At 39.0% G+C, this 19,954-nt stretch overlaps 1 long non-coding RNA gene across 2 annotated transcripts in view; it reads left to right on the top strand.

The window, feature by feature from the left end:
* The first annotated feature begins 10,562 nt into the window (after positions 1-10,562).
* LOC116154449 (uncharacterized) overlaps positions 10,563-19,954 on the top strand; it is a 35,563-nt gene continuing 26,171 nt past the window's right edge. The window contains exons 1-3 of one of the 2 annotated variants that reach the window (XR_010381438.1): positions 10,563-10,662; positions 14,701-14,902; positions 19,516-19,614. This is a non-coding gene — a long non-coding RNA (uncharacterized LOC116154449). The remainder of the gene's footprint in view (positions 10,663-14,700; positions 14,903-19,515; positions 19,615-19,954) is intronic. The other variant, XR_010381439.1, reaches the window with a different exon arrangement.

Raw genomic sequence — 19,954 nt, 5'->3', positions numbered from 1 at the left:
AGATGAGGATCAAGAAATCTCCATTGGACTGAGCAGCATGAAGGTCACCGGAGGCCTTTGCAGCAGAATGGTGAGGCAGAAGTCCGGCTGGTGTGGTGCCACACACAGCCCTCTGGGGTCCCTGCCGGCTGTCACACAAGGGGAGGAGTGAGGCTGGGTCCTGGCGCTCCGTGTGTGGCATCCCCACAGGAGGGTCAATCTCTCCGCGTACGTCCTGCTGACGGGCTCGTGAACATTCACTAACATGCTCCTTGTGGATACCTAGACTGTGTCCAGCCCCCTTTCTCCACCCTCTGCAGAGGTTAAGAAAAAAAAAAAAACTATAGCTCCAAACCATGATAAAACCATTATTTAACATCATTTTGTGGGTATTTAGGAAAAGAGGATTAACTACACATGCCATGATATTCAGTTACAAAACTAAACAAACTCTCAAAAAGCTTATTCACATTAATTTAATCTAATTAAAAGTACCAAAACCCACATGCAGTGTGAAAAACAAAAACCAAAAAACTTTATGCTGATTAAAAAATATATATATATAAATATATATACTCTTACTTTTTAATTAGTTTTTGTTTGTTTTGCTTTGCTTTGCTTTGTTTTGTGAGGGGGTAGGAGGTAGGGATGAAGAAAGAGTCCTCCTTTCTAATTTTTCTTAATTTCTGGTCCAGATTGCTCTTAGAAACATTGTGACTACATATTTCTAGTTTATTCATTTGTAAAGTAATCTTACTCTTTTTGTCTTTTTAACAAAATTCTTTGCCGTACAAATCCCTCTTTTGAACTGTTTCTCAGACCTGGCCTTTTCATTTCTCACCCATTTCCACCACCTCATGCTTTGGTCTCTGCCCCATTTCCAATTCATTTTGCACAAGTGCCTGCCTGCCAGAATCCTGTTCTTAAAATCCCACTTGAATCATTCCTCTGCCCTTCCAAGAACTTACTGTGGCTCCCTATTTCCCATCACATGAAACGTAAATTTCTCTACTGAGAACACATGACTTGCCACAATGTCATGTGCCTCCTTTGACTCATTCAGTTGTTTTAACTACTCCCTGAAGTACCACTTCCACTTCCCTCAGGCTAGCATCAGAACCGGGACCACACTCCTATTTGCCTTTTCTCTGTGCTTCGGGACCCACCTCCCCTTTGGCTGAAATGCCCTCTGCTAGTCGCTTCACATAAGCAGAACTCACTCATCTTTCCAGGCTCTGCAGGGAAAATCTGCACGTAGAAATTGCTTACCTTTTACAAGAAACATGGCAGTAAAAAATGAATTTTATGGAGGTTTTACTATGCCATGCTCTTTACGTGAATTATGTCATGGAAAACTCAGAACAGTCCCATGAGGTAGGCAACATTTTGCATATGACGAAAGTAAGGATTAAGTTCATTTCTGGAAAAGCACCTAGCACACTGCCTACCCATGATAAGGCTTCGGTAAATGCTGACTGTCATTAGGCTTACTAGAGAGATTTGGTAATTCTTCCAGATCACACAGCAGTAAGTGAAAGAGCTGGAACTCAAACTCTGACTTCAGAGCCTACCCTTTTACTTTGACAAGAGCAGCAGTGTTCTCTCTGCACTGCTGCTACCTTGCCAAGCTTCTGCAAGGTTACAGTCAACAACGATCTCTGCCGTCTGAGTTCCTTCGCAGTTGGAGTGCCTGTACGACTCTGGTTTGCACTATCTTACTTGGGCTTTTACTTTTTCTTCATATATGTCTTTTCTCAAGACATAAAGATATGTCTTACGTTTTCTAAAGACTAGTGGTCTGCTGACAAATATCTACCAACCAGCTCTCAAGGAGGGGCGGGGGCTGAGTCAAAGTACTGGCTGATTTCAGTAGTATAAATACTCCTACCATGGTCAATTTCAAGATACCAAAGCAAAGTCAACCAATTCATAAAATTCTTCAAGTTTTAACAATTGGCTCTTGCAAACTGGTGAAAGCTGGCTATAGCACACGGCTACCAAGGATTAAAGGTTATACTGTCTTCTCTTGTCTTGCTTAGCGCCAAGCTTAGTGCTAAGCAAACAGGATGCTTGACCACGTATTTGGAACTTCTGGTTCAAAGTTGCAAATTGCATACAAACATTTACTCAGCCTACTTCCCAAAATCCCATTGAAATGATGATACACAAAATCTAATGCTTCCGTAATAGTGCTTAAACAAGAAAAGGTGCCAACAGTCAATTAGAAAAATCCGACAAATTTATGAAAGACAAGAAAGCAGATGGACTCCTATTGATGGATAAGCTAAAGGAAACCACAAATTGAAACGAGCACCAGTGAGGCTGCTATGGAGATGGGAACCATTCTTCCCAGGGGGACTCTTAAGCTCAGCAGGTATGGAGGCCTTAAGTGGACAGTGGAGCAAATAATCAGGGTAATTAATTAAAGGCTAAAGAAGACCCAAGCCAGTCTGCCCACTGCCTCTTGTACATATTTTGAGCATTATGTCTCTAGCTACAGGTCTCATAATAGCTTTTTAAACCAAGTGCAATGTTTCCCTGGGAAGGACTCCTAGTGTGGAGGCTGGAGAAACAGTAGAGCCTGTGCTATCTCTGAACTTCCAAAAGGATTTGAGGGGAAAAAATGGGTATAACAAATAAAAATGTGTTTTAGCAGCCAAGCTGGGAAGGAAGGGGAAGGCAATCTGCAAGTGGCACAATTGAAAAGAAGCATCAAAGGCAAGGTGTTTGTTAAGCACAAGCTGTCCAGCCCACCTCCCTTGCAGCTGGGGGTGACCATGTGATACAGTTCTGGCCAACAGGCCGTGAGCAGAAGTGGGCTAGGGATTTCACAGAAAGTTTGATTTTCCTGATCTGAGGGCCATTCTTTCCTCCTTGTTGCTTTCTTCCCCTTTTTACTACCTGGACTGCAGCCATGAGGCTAGAAGTGGATTAGCCAGCTTGCCACCATGAAACAGGCAGAAGGATAAAAGCTACTCCTTGAGGATGGAGGGGCAGGAAGATACAAGGAGCTTGAGGAAAATGACATGGATGACAGTATTTCTTCCCTGCTCTGCCTATTTCCAGCCTTCTTGTTATGTTAGAAGAATAAAACCCTTCCGATTACACTAGAGCAAAGTTTGATTGTATCCCTAAGTGGTGTCTTATATGTCTGAGATCTTGGATAGGAAAAAAAAAACACCTTTAAGAAATGGAAACTCCAGGCCTGAGCTATGTATGCACATGAGGACTGAACTCATACTACTTGCTTGACTCAGGAACCCTAGGTTAAGAAATTAAATTAAACAATCAAGCCAGGACATTTGAAACCTCTAGAGCCCTAGCAATAAAAATGTACACTCACTCCATGGGAATGCTTTCACATCTCCTGGGGAGAAAAAAAAATCAAAGATAAATTCACAGTCAAAAATTACAAGGTCTATCAAAGAACAAACTGCCATGTGTGAGTCAACAGATATAGTAGAGGGAAGAATCAGCACTCAGAGAACTCCATATAAAATAACACTCTGAAAGAGACTATGAAATGGCCATTACATGACTAAAGATATTGACAAAGGCATAGAAGCCTTAATGAAAAAGGAAGACAATATAAAAACAGAATAAAAAACTTTGAAAGAGAACCAAATTGAGTCTCTATAAATGAAAAACATAGTCATTAAAATTTAAAGCTCATTGAAAAGGATAATGAATAGTTAAGACTGAAATGAAGAAAGAATACATAAACCAGAAGATAGATTTGAGAAAACTTCTCAGAATGTGGGACGGAAAACTATGAAATTGTGGCTAAGAGCCATGAAAAATAAATTGAGAAGCTTCAATATATATCAGTTAGACATTCTAGACAGAACAGAGAACAAAGAAAGAGGGAAAGAGATCATATTTAAGAAAATAACATCTGAGAATTTTCTAGAAATAAAGTAAAACATAAAGAAGTCCTCAGATTTTAGAAGCATACAAACACAATTTTTTTTTAATTCACAATTTGATAACACTATGGTGAAACTTCAGAATGTCAATAATGAGGAGAAAAATCTTAAAAGAAACCAAAGCAAATATCCTAAAAACAAAAAGCAAAAAAATATCCAATTAGACCATCATCAAACTTATTATCAGTCACTATAGATGTCTGTGGGAAAGGAAACAGCATCTTTATGCTACTAAGAGAAAATAATCCTCATCTTGGAATTCTATACCCAGCTAAATTTTTATTTCAGACTGAGTGAAACAGATATTTCAAACCAACAAAGACTTGGAGTTTACCACTCAATGACTCTTCCTAAAAGATCTACTATAGGGTTTTCTTCAGTAAGAAAAGCAATTGAATCAGAAGGAAGTGGAGAGCAGAACATAAGGATGAATAAAGAAACTGGTAAACAAGTTGTCAAAATTAAATAACAATTTGCTGTAAATAATAAAACTGATGACTAATTTGAGAGGACTTTAAAATAAGGTAATACTAAGAAACCAGTCAACAATTACATGGGACATTGCAAAGAAAGATCTGAGTTCAAAGGTCATAAAGCCCTGTATTAGTTTGGAGGAGGACAGAAATATTGATTAATTTTACATCTGTTAAGAAATTCTAAGAATAAATAGTTAAGGAATAGAAATACAGTGTTAAACCAAAAGAGGAGAAAAGATGGAAATTAAAAGAAAAAGAGAACTTGAGATATTGACAGTCCAATAAAAGGGGATGGGAAAAAACCCAGAAATATAAAATCTAAATAAATTCTATATAGAAAACCTAAAAAAAATTTTTGAGTGATACTTACATATATTATATGAATATAAATGTATATTTTAAAAAATCAATATAAAATACTGGTAGTGGACAAGTATATGAAGAAAAAAATATAAAAACAAGGATAGGAAAGACAGTCACCAATTTCAGAATAGTGGCTACCTTTGGAGAAGGGAGGAAACTGGGACTCAAAACAAGTATAAAGGCTTCCATGTGTCTTCACATTTTTTTCTCTATACTGTGAAGCAGGAAGGAAGGAGGAAGGAGGGAGAGAGAGAGATGGAGAGAAAGGGAGAAAAAAGGAGGGAGGGAAAATGATAAGCCATTCATTCCAAGGGTAATTCTACACAAATAGGCGACACAAGAAAACTGCCCCCTCAACAAAATAAAAAGTACAAAGAACAAATACAGTGTGAATAAGTAGGAAATAAAACCTATGGAGGTTGATTTGATAACTGTCTTCAGTTAATGGTACTGGCATTAGCATTATCTGCAGAGGTTTCTGGGAGAGAAAACGAATTTAATTTGCAAAAGAAAAGATTGATATTAGAGCGAAGGAAGGATTATGTGACTCTAAGGATGTTTCAACCTTTAACAAAGGTTAGTATACATATTTTAGAAGAGTCTCGTCTCCTTAAAATATTTACAAGAATTATTTGACTAATAAAAATCTCTTTCAGAAGGCAAAATGGTACACCAGATCACTGGATCTTCAATTTATTAGTGTGCAAACATCTGGGTAAAAAAACTGCAAATGGTAAAAGCCTCCCTTGGGATGCTTCCAATTCAGAAGGTCTCAAACTAAGGAAGTCCCTACATCCTCTGCTGTTTGCCTCAATTCTGAAGAGGAGGAGGAGAGAGGGCTAGGGCAGGGAAGCGGGAGGAGGAGGGCACAGGGAGAGGAGATCAGATAGAAAACTGCATAAGCCACTCACTCACTTTTACCTACTTGTTCCCGTTTCTCACTAAGGCAAAGGGTTGGATGCAGAGAGAACTGGAATAAATCTCAAATGTGATCACTTTCTACATTTCTTCTTCCTACAATTTTCCAGACAGTTGGTCTCCCTTACTTTGGCCAGAGTGGAGACAAAGTGGGGTCCAATTACATTTCTTCCAATTCAGGCTTGCCATGGGGACAGTATTACTGGGAACATCTGCTCATGGTTTATATTGTTAAGTTTATGGCAGCTAAAAATATAACCCCTGCTCTTTTGTCTTTTCTCAAAGTGATGGCAAAGATTCTCACGCATTTACCAAGACCACCAGACATGACATTCTAGGCCAGCACAGACCCTTCATGGATTCCTGGAGGGTCCCCTGAATACTTTGAAGACTACCAGATGATATCATCTCTGCCACCCCAGCCAGAGGGGTGATTCTGAAATGTCATTTCCCCAGCAATTCTCTTTTTTCATTGAGGTATAATTTATATATTACAAAATACACATATTTTAAATTAATTCTATTAATTTTGATGAAATTGTATTCCCATCCAATCAAGGTACAGCATAAAATAACTTTTAAAGGAAAATTATTTTCTGGATGGACCCAATAGCAATGAAACACAAGCTTCTATTTCCAAATCTTAAATTTGCAATCTTAGAAATAGCATCCAAGATTTGAAGATAATGAGATACAGTGTAGTAAATAGCACATTTTACCCCATCTACAAGAATAGTTCTATTTTCCATAGGCATTTAGATAAGAAACAGAAAATGCTATAAATCACTGTAAAGGGATTTGTACTTTAATGTACAAATCTTAACATTCATGTGCTGAAAAGTGATTAATCATGCTTCATTGTCTTTTCAAATTTTCTTATATTGCCACACGAATAAACCAATACACCTTATCTTCTGGCCTATCTGAAAAATCTGCATTAACAGCCGAGGCAGAATTCCATGCTACCAACAGGGGTACAGAGCTACATATAGTTCTCTGTAAGTCAGAGGGAAATAACAACAAGTGCAGGAGCACCTGACTCTGAAGTTCCTTGATTTGGGTTTAAACCTCTCTTCACAGGCTCTTTTCAAGTCTTTGGAGCATTATTAAACGATCCTACTATTGATTTTCCGTGCCTCAGTTCTGGTGAAAGTGGAGTGACTTGGAGCACTAATGACTGAAGTCCACTCCCCATCTGAAGGACAGTCACAGAGGCTGCAGCTCCTTCCTACAACCAGCCTCATAACTTAGATTTCAATGCCCGGAAATAGGACAGGTGGGAAATAGGACACGGAATTCAACTCATCTCTTTTACTTAAATATAGCACTGCTGCTATTTCTGTTACTTATCTTGGGAAATTTTATAAGTACTGGTATATTTTGCTATTCAGCATGAAGCTGTATGCCTCATTTCTACCTTTGAAATCCAAATTTCCAAGTAATCACTTTTAGGAAAGCATTCCTCTATCTTCAGCTTCATTCTCCATGGACCATTTATTTGTGATGCCGAGCCACTGAGAAACCAGAGGTTACAGTAAGACTTTGTCATGCCAGTTTCCATCTTAAAAAGAAAAGCTTTTAAGACAAATAAACCAATTTTTTAATGGGTAAAATAAATGAATAGGCATTTCACATAAGAGGGGGAAAAAAGAATTGTCTCATAAGTTCAACTACATAAATAATCAGGAAAATACAAATTAAAACCACAATGAGACACCATTTCACACCCCGTCAAATTAGCAAAAATTTGTAGTCTGACAATACCAAGTGTCGATGAGGCTGTAAAACTACAGAAACTCTCATACAAACTGGTGAGAGGGTGGAGGGGTCTAAATGGGGAAAGACGGTAAAAAAACAATTTGTATTTAGTCAAGTTGGTGTGTATACCCTACATTCTAGGTGTTCTGTTTCTCAGCACATTATATTTATATAATGTGGATGTTGTGTTGTGTGACTGTATGTCATGTATGTTAAGTGATATTAGTGTTAATTTTCTTAGGTATGATAATTCTGAAGTAATTGGGAGTGAAATGTCCAGATGTCTACAACTTAAAAATGAGTCAGCAAAAAGGAGACGGAGAGAGAAAGCAAGTATGATCAAATGTCTTTTTAAAAGTAGGGGGCAGGCTATGGGGGCAGAGTCTTCTAAGTCTGACTCATGGCTCAGCCATTTATTGATTGCAATCTGGGTAATTTATGTAAGCTCTCTCTACCTCAGTTTAATTATCTGTGAAATGGGAGTATTGCTGGTATGTACTTGATGGAGATACTGTGAGCATTAAATGAGGTAACTCATTTAAAATACCTAGAGCAGTCGCTGCTTTGTCATAAGCCTTCAGTAAATGTTAGTTATTACCTCTGTTGGCTCCATTTTGCAGATGATGTAAGTTGAGACTCAGAAAGGTGAAATAACTTGTCCAGTCACAGAACTGACAATTGGTGGTTGCAGCTTAAAGAGGTGGAGCTGGTTAGGAAGCTCTCTTACTAGTCAAAGGCAACACACACAGCAGCCCTGTTTACAGCAGCAAAAACCTAAGACAACTCAGATGCCTATCTGCTGTAGAATGGTTCCCTAAATTGTGTTGCATTTCTATACTAGAACCTGTACAGCCAGGGGAAGGAATAAGACACATTAACATGAAGAGAATAAAAAAATTAAAATAAGTTAAAGGCTTTTATTTTAATCTTTAAAGATTTTAGCTGCTCCAGGAACAAAAGGACTGATAAAGCTGCTAAAACCACCATGAAGAAGATAAATCAAAAAATGTTTTGGTTTATAAACACTTTATACTGCATCACAGCACTTTCTGTAAGGGCAAGAAATTACTATATAAATGTTTAACAGGTGAATAGTTATATAAACCAAAGAATTATTCCTACAATGAACCAATTTGCAGCCATTAAAGTTGTGGTTTTAAATGAATATTTAGTGGCATGGTGAAATGCTCACTATACAATGCTGAATCAAAAAAATACAGAATCCCCAAATGTTAAATATAAATACACAACTGACCCTTGAACAACCTGGGGTTAACAACCTTAACATCCTTCCCTCAGTCAAAACTCTATATAACTTTATAGTTGGCCCTCCGTATCCTTAGTTCCACAACCACAGATCGCATAGTACTGTAATAGTTATTGAAAAAAATCTTCATATAAGTGGACACATGCAGTTCAAACTCATGTTGTTCAAGGGTCAACTGTATATCCATATATATTTGCATGCATACATATATAATGTATTTGTATATATTCACATATGATGTATAAAAATACAAATATATCATAGAAGAATAAATCTGGACGTTTATACACCAAAAAAAAACTTAAGTTAAAAGCGGGTTTCTTCGGATGGAGAGATGGGAATGATTTTTCCTTTTTTTCCCACTCTCATCTGTAGTTTGTATTTTCTTACATAAATACAATGAAAATGATTTTTAATGAAAATATTTGATTATAATTATAATTATTACCCAGTTTTGTTCAAAACCCAAACTATCTTCACTTGGGGGAAAAATTAAAATATATGAGCTCTCTCCCTGAAATATATATACATATTTAAAAAAGAGGGTTTAAAGAAAGGCATTCAATTTGTAAAAAGTCGTAGGCCTTATATTCTTTCAGCATATTTTAAATTTAGGGGGAACTCGATGGTTCAGGGCAGCCCCTGGGTGACTTATCCGTGCTCCCAGCATTGGCATGGCCCACCATCCCAACCGTGGCCCACTTTGTCAAGAGGCAGAATTACACATTTGCACATGGTTAACCAGTTTCGTCAGTGAAATACGTTTAAACTAGCTTTAAAAGAAGGAAAAGAAAACATTCGATACATTCCATGTTTTCCCTTAAGTATACTGTACCTTCAAGTCATGCTGCATTTTGCATTCCTCAGCGCTCCAAAAAACTATTTAAATTGTGCACATAAATCACTCCATCCCTTGTGAAATACAGCTGTCTCCTCCAGGAAAGGAGAGGGGAGACCTGTCCCAAGCGGCTTCACCCGGGGGTGAGGAGCCCAGCACAGAGAGAATCAGAGGCAGGTGACTGGAAGGGACACACATTCTGCCTTTAAGGTTGGAGAGCGTGGGGGAAGTTCTCACTCTTTCTGTGCCCCAGCCACCACAGTCTTTGGGTTACAAGCTCATGTTTTCAAAACTGGTAAATTCTACCTTCTGATGACACACTCTCAGCAGTTGCAGCAGGTGGGAAGTTAAGGGCGGGAAGGATCACGAGAAAGGACTGAAGAGGGAAACTGGGAGCGAAGCTGGCAAAGGCGACGACCACCTGAAATTAACGATGATATAAATGGAGGGGGAAGTATCCTCCCAACCAAGAGACATTCCTTTTACCCAAGAGTCCACCACGCGGTTCCTGAAACTCACAGACGCGACTTGATTGACAACAGTTCTGTTTACACACCACGCGCCCTCGGGGAGTCGCCGTCCAGCGTTCACAAGCCAGTGCCTGCATTCCGTTCTAGACGCTTCCTCCGGAGGGGAGCGCCCTGCGCGGGGCGGGGCCCTGGGAAGGCTGGCCCCGTGGCTGCACCCCAGCCCTCCCCATCTGGTGCCTGCTCGCCCACCCGGAGGAGGCGCTGGGGCGGAGGAAAACCGGTTCCCGGGGCGGAGGAAAACCGGTTCCCGTGCCGGCGAACCCAGGATCTGGCAGAGGAGGGCCGGGCCGTACCCTGGATGAGCCTGTGACAACATCGGGCTTCTGCCTGATACGTCGCGTGGCCTCCAGATCAGCGCACCTCTTTATGCGGTGCTGATGAGGGCCTCCGAGAACAAGGGCAACCTCCGCCCCAAACCCTGTCCCATGCCCTGCGCGTGCGCACACACACACACACTAACACGTGCGCGCACACTCACACGCACCCACTGGGCTAGTAGGCGTTGCCAGTAGGTGCCTGTCCTTTCCAGGGAAAGTGCTTAGAAGCCGAATTCAGGGGGAAGGAATCATTTGGAAGGCAGCCCTTGCTCCAGGCCCTTCCTAAAGAGGTGAGAGAAGTTGGCCTCTGGAAAACGCTGGAGGCTTCGATTTCCCAGGGCGAGGGAGGGAAGTCCACCTCACCTCTGGCTGGTTAAAAATCACTCCGTCCTTTTGGGCCTGGCTTTCCCTGTAGCCAAAAAGGCTGCATCTAAGGTGAAATATTGCTAAATCGCTTTCTGTGGACTAATAGTAGGGTCTTAAGATCAGAGTTAAATCCATCCCCCGCCACGACAGGGCGCATGCGAGGCACAAAAATTAATGCACTGGGTCCTCACCCAGCGGTACGGGGTTGCTATTAATATCTGCCTAGTAAGATATGGAAAAAGGGTTTAGTAGGTCGTGCTATTTGTATAAAGTCATACAGACTAGCTCAAACTTGCAGGGGCTGGCTTTTTAAACTCCCAAGTTTCGATACTATGTTAAGTTAGAAGTGACTTCATCCTTGACCTATTATTTTTCTCTTCAACCATGTCTCACGAACCATTTTTGTTTCCTCCTTTTCTCATCCTTTTCTTTCTGTTCCCTTCTCCTCACGGTCCCTTTTTTTTTTAGGCTCTGGATGTCTGGAGAGGAGGAGGATTAAAGGGCGGTAAGCAGGGGAAATCCTATCCATCAGGAAAGGATGAGGGCAGAGCCGGGGACTTGTGTTCCTGCTGCCAAGTTAATATAGTACGAGAACCAGCTTGGTCAGGTCTGCACACGCTTCTCTGTTCTGCAGCTCACAGAATTTTTTTTTTTTTTTTTTTTTTTTTTTTTTTGTCACTAACTTAAGTGATCTTTGGTGCCCCTGAAGGCAGGTAGCACACCTGAATCGTAAAGCTTCAGATGAGTTCAAAGTTTTATTTTCCACTTTTAAAGCCCTCAATAAATTAGGGCGAAGGTAGTTGGAATCCAGCCTCCTGCCCTGGCGTTTCTCTGGGATTATTAAGGTTGGCTAAGCAATCTGCTCTTGAGAAACCAGGTGGAACGAGACCTGGGCGGAGGGATCTGGGGGTTGTTTGTGACACTTTCTCCTCCTCTGTAGCGTATGCCAGAGTCTTCCTGGAGCAATCCTGTAAGCTTGCTGCCAACGCAGCGTGCTGTAGTCCTGGCAGACACAAGAGTGAGGAAAGGGGTCGCTGAATTCTGGGCTGTAGACTCAGGACACCTCTTCACGCCCTCCACCCCCTTCCCTCCACCCTCATCACCTTTAGAAGCCGAGTTAGGTAATATTCAAAGAGAAGTAATGCTTCAGAGCTCTGCCACCAACTTGAACCGAGTTCTTAGGATTAGTGATATAATGCAGTCTAAATGAACATTCTGCACAAATCTAAATTAATCCTAAAGGAAGCAATTAATTCTTGCTGTTCTCTGTTTCCTTTATGTTTATGGGGAGTCATATTTTGTCCTTGCTCTCTAACGTTTTTACATTTCCAGCAAAATAATGGTTTCTTTCTAAGAATCTTTTTAAAATTATAGTGTCAGAGATAGTCAGCAATTCCTTTTCTCTCTCTCTCTCTCTCTCTCTCTCTCTCTCTCTCTCTCTCTCCCTCTCTCTCTCTCTCTGAGCATGTGTACCTGCAAACCTCCTGCTGCTGTAGCAACAAACATGCTTTTGAGTCCAAGCTGCAGAGACGGCCATTTGCTGTAATTTTCCAGGTTTTGCTGTTTCCCAAGGGAGAACTCAGAGACCCTGGGGCATGTATGTATATTGAGATAGGACGGGAACATAGAGCAGCAGAAGGAAGGTGGCATAAGGTAGCTTCGGTCCCAACCCCTGGGATGCCCCCTCAATCACACCAAAGTCCTGTTCTGGAAGATCTGCCCACTCAAATTAGGTTCCCAACAAAAAACAACGAGGAAAGTAGGTGGGAGTAGGAACTGTGGAAGGATCAGCCCCCCGTGGAATGGTCTTGCTGATCTTATGAACGCCTTCCTTTTTAATACAGTGAAACTTAGAAAGACAGAGGCTGTCTTGCAGAAAGAAAACAAAAAGAGAAAGTGAACCACTTACCAAAGATAAAGGAAATCTTTTTCACTCTGCTTGGTACACTGATCTAAACCTACTGGAAGTCAAACCCCAAAGATCTACACGCCCAAATTGATGCCGGTATCATGCTGTCAGCTCCATGGGGTTTGAAAAGAGCTGAGAAATGACTCCATTCTTCATGACCCTCCAGGATATTCTCCAATGATCTTCATGGCGATACCAGCTGCTTCTCTTCCTCAGGTTATTTACTGGAGGATGTTCTGCATAGAGAAAAAGGACTTTTTCCTACTTTATTCCAATATAGTGGTCATTTTTATAACCCTTTATCTCAGTGGTCCCCAAACCATTTTACAGAGGAATCTAAATCCATCTATTATGGGAAAAATGCAGACTCTTAGGGGACTGAAATGAGAAAACCCTTTGGCTGGAAGGACTTACCTAACTTTATTTCACAAATGCTCACAGTAACACAGAACCTATCTGAGTGGTAAATAGATTCAAAATCATAGAAAAAATGACCCAAAGATTATATTTTGTTGTTACTCTTTTGTTATGCACTTTGAGTCAATTTAGAAAGTTAATAATATTCAAAGTGGGGTAGTGTTTTACTTACACCATTACAGATCAACCTTGGCAGGTGTCCTTAAAAAAATAAAGTTAAAAACCAGCTCTTAATTATTAAAATCATGGTGCAAAAAAGAGTTTGTTATAACCAGCAGACCAAGGGACCATCCATAGAATAAGAGGTAGATGAATTGGACTGAAGGGGAGGTATGGGGGATTAATCTAATTTACAAATTGTTCCTTTTCTCAAGATTCTTTTTGGCAAAGATTAAATTACACCAAATATCGATCAATCTTATGATGATAAGACTATCAAACTTGTGTCATTAAACACTCTCTGTTCTCTTAGAACTGTCTACATAGGATTTTCCCATTTAGCCTCTATCAGTCCTGAGTTATGATTATGCTGTAACTTGGGAGATCCCTTGTATCAAATATTAATATTTGTATAGTTATTAAAGTATTTGATGATTTGTACAGGGACTCTCAAATTAAATATAGCATGTCATTTATAGCCTTAGAAAAGACTATAAATGGAAAATTATTTTCTAACCTTTGGTCTTTGCTGGAATGACTTGTAAGATGATTTATATTTTAAGTGGAATATATAATAATGAAACACTTTTTAACAGTATAGGATTTAAGCAAAAGATTTACTTTATGTCATGAAGGGGTTTTTCAGACTGCATTTATCCAAGGACTCTTTTCCAAAAAAAACATTGAATGGAAGCCAAATAAATAAAACAGATACAAACAGATTGTTGGGGGGCAGGCAGTGGAGGAACAGGTTTTAGTACTTTCAGCCTTTTCAAGGGCCACAGAGGAACGCTGGAGCACTGGGAGGTGTGAAAGCCAGTGTACTGTTGTACGACTTACTAAAAAGAAAATAAATATGCGGCACTGTTTGAGATGACTTACCTCTTCCTTGTACCTGTCTGTATGTGTTTCTGTGTTTGTGTGAGTTTGTGAAATCTCACTCGATTAATATCTGGCTCCTGTCTGTATCATTCTTACTTCCAAGCTGCAACTTCCGTGGCATTTTATGATAGTGAAAATGGCTTCTTTGTCTATGAGTTTCAAATCCTTACTTCTTTTAATCCTAACAGTACAGAAGAGGTCAGAGGGCATGTTAGGGCAAAATACATGTGACCTCAGTGATATTATGTAGATACATATTTCTATTCTGTAGAATAACAGCATCTCAAGAAATGATTGTCAAATTATGATTAGGACTTTGGAGACTATTTCACCTCAAATTTCTAATTTTTTTCCATTGGGAACACTGAGGTCCTGGAAGTTGAGGGACTTCACCATCATTACAGGGGTACCTTCCAGATCCAAACACGATTCACTTGCCCTTGAATCACATGCTTTTCCCACTACACTATGTATTGCATTATATAAATTAATATGAAACTTCTGTAATTTGAAAATATCAGATTTTTACTATTGACTAAAATCAGTTGAATGTTTCTACATTTGTTTAGACTAATCCTGTCTGGTTCACTTTCAGTCTCAGTCAAGAAACACAGCTTGTGTTAGATCAAGGATCATGGAAACATCCTCAAACAACCAGTCTTCTGCAAAAGGACTTCAGGAGATCTTCTAAGGAGACAGAGAACACTAAAATACATGAAGCGTTCATGCCTTCCTTGGAAAGCAGAGGTTGGTTGGATAAGCAAATCTGAGGCTGAGAGTGGAAGACTGGATCTTGGGTATGGAAGAATCTGGTTCTTTTCTACCACTGAGAGCTCCTTTCTCACCTATCTCCTTGAGCAGACAGTGGGGAGAGACTGATTCGGAAGCTGATCTCATAAACCCAGAGAGTGAAATTTGGGGTTGGATGTAAAAGTCTGTGATTTGGGCCCGTCTTGTGTGTACTATCAAGATAAGGGAGGTTCGTGTGGTTTTTGGTTAGTCTAGGGGTATTTGTACACATGCCACATACATTTCCAAATTACAAAATTGGACACTTTATTTATAAGTCACATTTCTTTAAACATACCATTCTCTGCTTCAGGCTAAATTGGAATTGTTTAAGTTCCTTTTGAGCTTTCAAGTGAAATAGAGAAGGATTTGCTATGAACCAAATTAATACACTAGTTTCCATTCTTGTTTTTTGGCTTTATTTCTGCTGGGGAATATTAGCTCCTGTAATGTTAGCTGTTGTGTGCCTAATTGTGTAGACATGCATTTCAATATTTATAAATGCAAACGCCTTAGAGTGACTGACTTCCATAGGCTTTATGAGGCAGCCGGACAAGTGGGTAGGTCTGTAGGTGAGATTGTTCAGCCAAGTCTGTTGACAGCGATCTGTAATGAGTGTCCAGTTGAGGGTTTACCTGTTGTTTAGAATAGTTTGGTAAATGGAGGATTCTTGTTTTTGCAAAAGCATCTGGGATGCTTGGGGCAGTGATAATGTTTGTTATCCAGTTTATTCAGATTATATTATCCAGGTTAGCCTTGGTTTTTAAATTATATGCTCTAATCAGTGTTTAAAGTTTCCTCAGAGCAAAGCGAAAAGGAAAAAAAAAAGTACTTATTGTCTATTATTTAATACTCGCTCACCCTACCTCACAGGATTGGTGTGAGAAGCAAATACATTTGAAAATTGTAAGAGACATTGCAAACTGTGAAGAATTACTCACATCTATTTTTTTTCACACATCTGTTGATATGGATACACGTTTGAATTACATTTCAGTGTTGAAGTAAAAAGTTCAGATGACCACTTCAACCCACCCTATGAAAACGCATGACACTTTCTGGGTTTTCCTTTAACAGCTTTATGAATGTGTAATGTACATAGCATAGAGCCCACTCATTGTAAGTGCAACTGACTTTTAGTAAATGGATATAGTTTGCAGTCATCACCAGAACCTGGTTTTAGAACATTTCCATGACCCTAAATGTTCCCTCCTGCCAGTTAGCAGTTAATCCCTTTTCTTACCCCCAACCCCAAGAAATCACTGGTGTGCTCTGTAAATTAGCCTTTTCTGGATACTTTATATAAATGGAGTCATACAAGTGTAGTCTTTTCCATCTGGCTTCTTTCCTTTAGCATATGTTTTTGAGACTCATCCATGTTGTAACATGTATCAGGACTTGGTTCCTTTTTATTGCTGAGTAGAATTCTATTATATGGATATACCACATTGTGTTTATCCATTTATCAGCTGACACACATTTGAGGTGTTTTGAGTTTTGGGATCTAATGCCACTATGAATGAACATTCACATATATATCTTTGAACATATGTTTTCATTTCTCTTGGATGAATTCATAGGAGTGAAGTGTTGTGTTTCATAGTGAGTTTATATTTAACTTTTTAGGAAAATGCCAATCTGTTATCCAAAGTGACTGTATCATTTTATTTTTCCATCAGCAATGTGTAGAGGTTCCTGTTTCTCCACATTCTTGTCAACACTTTATATTGTGTCTTTTTGATTATAGCCATCCTAGAGGGGATGTAGTGACATCTCATTGCAGTTTGGATTTGCATTTCCCTAATGACTAATGATTTTGAGCATCTTTTATTGTGCTTATTAGACATTAGTATATCTTCCTTATTCAAATACCTATTCAAATCTTTTGCCCACTTTTAAAAACTAGATTGATTGCCTTATTATTGAGTTGGACACCACTTGTTTTTTACTATTAGTTACCATTTCATCTTACACTTGTGGCTCATGTAGTATGCTGTCTCCCACTGTTACCAAACATCTATACTGAATGCATTTTCTTTCTCCAAACTTTTTTTTTTTAATTTTTAAATTGAGGTATAACTGACATATAACATTTTAGTTTTAGATGTGTGATATGATGATTTGATATTTGTGTATATTGCAAAATGGTCACCACAAGAAGTCTAGTTACCATCTGTCACCATAAATAGTTATAAAAATGTTTTTCTTATGATGAGCACTTTAAAGATTTACTCTCTTAGCAACTTCCAAATATACAATATGGCATTATTAATTATAGTCACCATACTATACATTATCTCCCCAGGACTTATTTATTCTATCAGTAGACATTTGTACCTTTTGACCTCCTTCATTTTACTGCCCCACCTCCCCCAGCTCTAGCCTCTGGCAACCACCAATCTGTTCTCTGTATGAATGAGATTTTTTTTTTTTAAGATTACACATATAAGTGAGATTATATGGTATTTGTCTCTCTCTGACTTGTTTCATTTAGCATAATGCCCTCAAGGTACATCCCATGTTGTCACAAATGGCAAATTTCCTTTTTATGGCAGAATAATATTCCACTATATGTATGTATCACATTTTCTTTATCCATTCATCCATCAATGGACACTTTCTCTAAACTTTGTTTTTAGTTTTTGGGGTTTTTTTTTTGGTGGGGGGAGGTAATTAGGTTTATTTGTTTATTCATTCTTAGAGGAGGTACTGGGGCTTGAACCCAAGACCTCATGCATGCTAACTATGTGCTCTACCACTTGAACTATACCGTCCCCCTACTTTCTCTAAACTTGATTTTTAAACTCCCTGAAGAAGATGAGCACTTTTACCTTTTCTTTTTTTTATGAACCAGGATTCATAAAAAATAATCTGAAAATAATACATCCTTAACAAATATTTCTTACATAAATGACAAAAAGCTCATCATCTTTATGAAAATATCATCAGCACACCTGGTATCATAATTTAGTAAGTCCAGTTGAATTTTGTTTCTTTATTACTTATTTTGCACATAAAGGTTTCAGTTTTAAAACTATTTTTGAAAGGAAGGAGTACTTTAGAGTATAAACTTGGATAAACAAATTTAATTATCACAAAAAATTAAAAGCAATTCTGAGGAAACAATATTTTATGGTAATTAATATGTTTAAATAAAATAAAATCAGAATTTTAGGCATTATTTTTTCTGCAAATGTCCTTAAGTGCCTTAACAAAGATAGCAAAAACTTAATTAATCACAAATAGTCAATGCTCTCAAGTGTACCCATGGGTAAAAAGCAGCCAAATACCTCACCTATCACCAGTCCTCTGGACCCAAATAAAAGATCTCAAGTTATAACTTGAAATAAACGTACTTAGTATAAGCCTGAATGTAAAACAAAAACAACCTCCCCTATAACTGGTAAATAAAAGGAAAAAAAAAAAAACTTTTGAGCCTTGCCTGGAAGGATGCCAAAGATATACACTTGAGAATATTTTAAGGTAATTAGCATTTTTGTCTCTGTGTCAGTAAAAATAGGCTTTTTCCTGCTACTAATTTTCTTTGGGTTAGTGAGACCATTGTATGAATGAAGGGCTGTTAAAGGCCATTTATATTGTGCAAACAGAGGCACAAATTAGAGAGGGCATGTTAATAAAGAGAGGGGGCTTATGAGGGCTCAATTATGAGCCCAGAACCTGTTTCTATTTTAGGGGGATAGAAAACACATCAATCTTGCTTTTAGGATATTTTCAATTAAAACGAACAGCACATGGCACACTAAGAACTAGCAAAGGCTGTGGCCATGTGGATTTTGAATCATTTGTACATGCCATCTTCGTATCAAAACTGAATACGTACAATGGGCCGAAATATAATTTGAGATCCCAGAAGACTGAGGTCCCTGAGCTGCATTAGAAATTCTGAAGGAAAAGAAATATAAAACTAGATCATCTGTTTCACTGTTTAACATGCAGTTAAAACAGAGTATTAGGAGGAGGATGCTGTTTAAAGCTGAATAGGGATGAAATATAGTATGTACACTCACAACATATTAACCTCCTCTCTCCTGACTACAATCAATAGCGTCTGCAAGCCTAGTTCCACACGCTAAAAGCAAACCACAACACAGCTAGTGGCGCAGAGGGTCGCTTCTTCCCACACCGAGACAACAGTGAGCAGCTTACTCTCTGGCCCTGGCCCTCGGCAGCGCTTCCTGCCTAACTGGGGTGAGCAGAGGAAGTCATCCACTCTGCGCAGGCAAGTGTTTGGGGGGCCTAGCTAACGGTTTGCATATGCAACTGTATGCATGAGGGGCATATCCAGTTCGCCCCTGTTTTACCGACTACTTCCAATTGCCTAAGAATGTGGTTTTTATATGTATTTATGAAAACGTTTCATGCCCCCAAAGCTACCTTTTCCCCTATGTAAAAATACCTATTTTAGAATTATAGCTTACCAGGTGACCAGTTCACATGATGTTCATAGAGCAGAAAAGCACTAAATAAAACAGCAAAGGGTGAGAAGAATGAGAGCCTTTGGTCTCAAAGTAGAGAAACTACGACCCTCCAACACTATTTAGTAAGTCCAGTGCTGAACTTCTGCAAACCATGATTGTATTGGATTTTTGTCCTTTTTCAGGTGGTGCTAGTTCTCACTCTTGAAAGCTTTGTAATTATTAAGGGTGAAGTGCCATTTAAAGGAAAAGAAAGGCAAAGAAATGAACTACAGGAAGCCATGGTGAGTCATTTGTCAGTGCATCCTTTCTTGAGCTCATTGGGGAAGCAGGCTTCAGGGTCATGGGATCATAAGCTTTATTTTTGAATTTGTCTTTTATATCCTTAAAGCCTTCTTCAAGGGAGATACATAGGGTTCATGCCTAATATACAATGTCCGTTGCTATGGAAAGGTTTGTACGTAACCATATTACAGTGTTCTGTTCGGAGCAGGAAAACCAGGGTATCAGTTCATCTCTTTTTAAAAACCATGTCTTATGGGATAAAACAAAAAAACAAAAAAAATGTACAGCACATACTTCTGACATTAGAGAACAATTTTAAAGGCCTTCTTTACATTGTGT

This window comes from Camelus dromedarius, chromosome 6, assembly GCF_036321535.1.
Source record: "Camelus dromedarius isolate mCamDro1 chromosome 6, mCamDro1.pat, whole genome shotgun sequence".
Lineage (NCBI taxonomy): Eukaryota > Metazoa > Chordata > Mammalia > Artiodactyla > Camelidae > Camelus > Camelus dromedarius.
This window is presented reverse-complemented; position numbering and strand designations above follow the sequence as displayed.